Source organism: Rhagoletis pomonella, unplaced genomic scaffold (genome assembly GCF_013731165.1).
Source record: "Rhagoletis pomonella isolate Grant_MI unplaced genomic scaffold, Rhpom_1.0 Rhpom_scaffold_00022, whole genome shotgun sequence".
In the NCBI taxonomy this organism is placed as follows: Eukaryota; Metazoa; Arthropoda; class Insecta; order Diptera; family Tephritidae; genus Rhagoletis; species Rhagoletis pomonella.
The window spans coordinates 788,908-793,602 of NW_023458576.1; the positions used below are offsets into that span (position 1 = coordinate 788,908).

General features: G+C 35.5%; 1 long non-coding RNA gene across 1 annotated transcript; it reads left to right on the forward strand.

The window, feature by feature from the left end:
* Nucleotides 1-301: 301 nt before the first annotated feature.
* On the forward strand, nt 302-855 carry LOC118749599. Its single transcript, XR_004994247.1, has 4 exons — nt 302-333; nt 398-579; nt 647-739; nt 797-855. It is a non-coding gene; the product is annotated as an uncharacterized LOC118749599 (long non-coding RNA).
* Nucleotides 856-4,695: the final 3,840 nt, after the last annotated feature.

A 4,695-nucleotide genomic window follows, 5' to 3' on the forward strand; every position in this document is an offset into this window, starting at 1 on the left:
GGAGAATTCTACTTTGCGAGGGTTATAATCCCTAAGTGCGGCCGACGGCCGCCTACGCAGAAAGGTGTTCTCTGCAAAAGGTGTTCAGCCCCTCTTCTTTGGTAACACAGAAAGGAAAATCATGATTCAATAATACAAGGTTGGATAACCTGGCAGTTGTCTCGCTTCCGCATTCTGCCTTAGCCTGTGTTGCTTTCTTTTTTTGAATTATAGAAACTACTACTAAAATACAAGGATAAATATTGTCTTCGTACAAAAAGTTCAATAGGCAACACTGCCGATATTTCCATCGATTGCTTCGTGGAAATTGAGTTTCTTATCGCGCAAATTCAAGTAAGTATGCCAAAAAAATCAAAAATAATGGAACTATTTTGAATTAAACAATATTTATTTGTAGAGTATCGGAGTTATTCAAAAATTGTATTCAATAACCTGCGTTTCACAGCAAGTGCAGCCGTTGCTAGTAAGTTTTGCGTGCGAGGTTCTCTGTGTGTCCGTCAACGTTTGGCTGGTGCAGTCCACTGGGAATTACATCTGCATCGATTTATTTGGTGAAGTGCAGCCGTTGCATACTTACAAGTAAGTATACCACCCCATAAAAATGAAAGTGTAAATATTAATAAAGATTTTTTCTTGTGCTGGTCAGGATCATTTGTATGTCCGTCCACGTTCGCTGGTGAGGGTATTTTCACCACTGCAGCCTTTGGTTTGGTCAAGTGGAGAATTTGCATACTTACAAGTTAGTGTACCATGAAAGTGAAAGTGCAAATGTTAATAAATATTTTTTCTTGTGCAGGTCAGGATCATCTGTGTGTCCGTCCACCAAATGAAATTCAACTTAAGATATTGAACATGTAATTTTTAAATGCAAAAAAATATAATAATTTTTAAAAGATTAATTTATATACATTATATCAATTGCATCTTTACTATTTGTATATTTCTTCATATCGCACACCGTCTTCGAAAGAGTCACAACTGAAAATAATACGTTTGTCAGAAAATGCGAAAAACTATTTTTTAGCACATGATAATCATATGGGCTAGGGCGACTTTGCCTTAGGTTTTTTTTTTATCAAATTATAGCAAAAATTTGCTCCAGCTTTTGCTGAAAGGTAAATAAAAGCTCTGTGTACATTTTTAACGCAAAATCTCAAAAATACCAAATTTTAAATTGTGAAGTTTTGAAGACGGTGTGCGATATAGTCCCTTAGCATAAGGAATTTGTTTGAATTCCATTAGTTTTGTTTAATATATAGGGTGTCTCAGAAGTAACCTGCCAAACTTTAAGGGGAGGTTGGTGGGGGGGTGAGCACTCTGATAAACAAAAAAATTTCAGGTAAAAGTGTTACCGTTTTAGACTAATAAAATTTTCTTGAATTAAAAAAAATCGTGCCTTTTCATGTATTTTCTTTAACTTCATCTACAAACCAGGCTATTCTTATTAAATTTTTTATGTAAAATAACTCCAGATAGTTGCTTCTCCATACTCAAGTGCAATGTAGTTAAAATATATTAAGGAACCATCATAAAATTAGGAATATTTTGGGATTTTCTTCCCCATCTTTGACTATCTCGGGTGAAAAAAATGTACTGAGCTATAAATTTACATTACATAAAAAAATTGCTCATTTAATAAAGATTTCAGAAAGGTGCCACACTTACTGTTCTGAATAGAAAGAAAAGTTATAGCCGCTTTTGTGGGTAAAGGACTGAGACACGCTAGAATGTATTTAATAGATTTAAATTGAATTTGCTCTTGTTACCGACCAATGGCATGCTAAATAGTACAAAGGTACATTATTACCTGCTCCTGACATTATTTTATGTTACTTACCGGAATTAGTGAAAGTGGATATTGTGAAATTGGACCCTTCGATCATTGTGTTATTAATACTATGACAGAGAACACGCAGTATACGTCGCATGAATATGCGGATATTCACCTAATTTACGGTGAAGCTTGCTGTAATGCCAGAGCTGCTCAAAGACTCTATGCAGAGCGATACCCCAATCGTCGACATCCGGGTCGTGAAGTATTCGCCCGGACCCATAGAGAAATATATAAAGGTAAGTGATTTTTACACCTTTCTTGTTTGCTTGCTTGTTAACTATAATTTTTCACTTTTTAAAGGTCGCATACCTGGAAGGCGTGGCGGCGAAACAGGACGTCCTGCAACGGTAGATGTTGAAGCTGTGTTAGAGGAAGTCGAACTAGGTCCATCGACTTCAGTGAGAGTGATGGAAAGACGGACGGGAATACCAAAAACTACAGTTCACAAAGCTTTAAAAGACCATCGATTTCATCCCTACCACATTCAACGTGTTCAGGCTCTACAGGAAAGAGATTACCTGTCGAGGGTTAGATTTTGCCGTGAAATGTTGCGAATGCATGCATCAGACCCCAACTTTTTTAATAAAATAATTTCGAGCGATGAATCATCATGCAAACGTGATGGTTATTTTAATTTACATAACCTTCACAGTTGGCAGATAGACAATCCTCACGAAATGAGAGAAGATCGTTCGCAGTACCGGTACAAAATAAATTTATGGTGCGGTATTTTTAATTGTCAGATATTGGGACCTGTGGAACTGCCGCCAACGCTCAACTCTCACAGTTATTTAGAGTTCCTTCAGGAACGGCTTCCAACTCTTTTGGAAGATGTACCCTTAAACCTGCGGCGAAGACTATGGCTGCAAAATGACGGGTGCCCTGCTCACTACGGGCGTGAAGTAAGAGGTCATTTAGACGAAACTTATCCTCGTCGAATCACGTGGCCCGCTCGATCGCCAGACCTGAATCCATTAGATTTTTTTCTACTAGGGCTGTCTTAAGGACAAAATTTATTCAAAAACAATTCAAAACGAAGAGCATTTGCGGGAACAAATAAATGGAGCTGCTGCTGAGATAGCATAATTGAGTTTAAGATCTCTAAAAGCGTCTTTTCTTAAAAGGTGCGGAGCTTGTATTAGAGTAGAAGGTCGCCAATTTGAGCATATTTTATCAATAAGTGAATAAATTTTTCTTCAAACAACTCAAGTATATCTTATTTCACGTGAACCCATCCTTCACACAAAATATTGATAGATATAGCCCTTGTTATAGACTCTAGTCCGAATTCCGGTAAGTAACACAAAATAATGTCAGGAGCAGGTAATAATGTACCTTTGTACTATTTAGCATGTCATTGGTCGGTAACAAGAGCAACTTTAATTTAAATCTATTAAACACATTCTAGCGTGTCTCAGTCCTTTACCTACAAAAGCGGCTATAACTTCTTTTTTCTATTCAGAACAGTAAGTGTGGCACCTTTCTGAAATCTTTATTAAATGAGCAATTTTTTTATGTAATGTAAATTACTCAGTACATTTTTTTCATCCGAGATAGTCAAAGTTGGGGAAGAAAATATCAAAAAGTTAAAAATCCAGAAATAGTCCTAATTTTATGATGGTCCCTTAATATATTTTAACTACATTGCATTTGAGTATGGAGAGGCAACTATCTGGAAGTATTTTACATAAAAAATTTACTAAGTATTGCCCGGTTTGTAGTTGCAGTTAAAGAAAACACATGAAAAGGCACGATTTTTTTTAAATTCGAAAACATGTAAATATTTCAAAAACGGTGACACTTTTACCTGAACATTTTTTGTTTATCAGTGAGCCCACCCCCCCCACCTACCTTAACCTAAAGTTTGGCACGTTACTTCTGGGACACCCTACTAGAATTTTAATGAAACCATGGTTTATTTTGAATATTCTGAAATATTTGTCCATAAGATTTTTCTTTGGTCAGAATTTTATGCGAATAAAATTCTCTCATTCTTCATTTATTTTATTTTTAATATCTTTATAGCATGTTTAATATACCATAAAAAAGTTAATTCATTGTCTATTGTGTAGGTCAGTAGAATCTGCTTTAAGTATTTAATTCAATTTTTATACAAAAAACGCATTTCAGCACTACCAGACTACTTTTCCTACTACGTTTTCACAAAAGGGGATACAATGGTTACCCGCTCTCTATTTCCTTCTCAAATGCAACCTTACAAGGCAGTCGATTGACACCAATGTCAATATTTATCCAACCTTGTATTATTGAATCATGAGGAAAATCCTACTTCGTGAGGGTTATAATCCCTAAGTGCGGCCGAAGGCCGCCTACGCAGAAAGGTGTTTTCTGCAAACTGTGTTCAGCCGCTCTTCTTTGGCAACACAGAAAGGAGAATTCTACTTTGTGAGGGTTATAATCCCTAAGTGCGGCCGAAGGCCGCCTACGCAGAAAGGTGTTCTCTGCAAAAGGGGTTCAGCCCCTCTTCTTTGGCAAAAAAAAATACATTTGTTAAGAAGAATTTTCTTTTTTATAAAAACGTTTTTCATAAATTCTTTCAATAAAGAATAGCATTATTGTGTTACAAAAGATACGTATTTTTATTACCTTTCTAACGACATAATCTTTGAAATATGATTATTGGTTTACGAGGTATTTAAATTTAAAAAATCAATATTTTGACTTTATGGCCTTGAAGAAAACATACATTTTTTTGTTTCCACCAAAAAAAAATTTTGTAATCTCTATAGAGCCCACTACTTTTCTTTTTTTTTTAGAAATTTACGTATAATGCACTTGTTCCAAAGGCCTTAAAAGAAAGAAAGCAATTTCATTTTATGAAACTTTCATCTCATATTCGA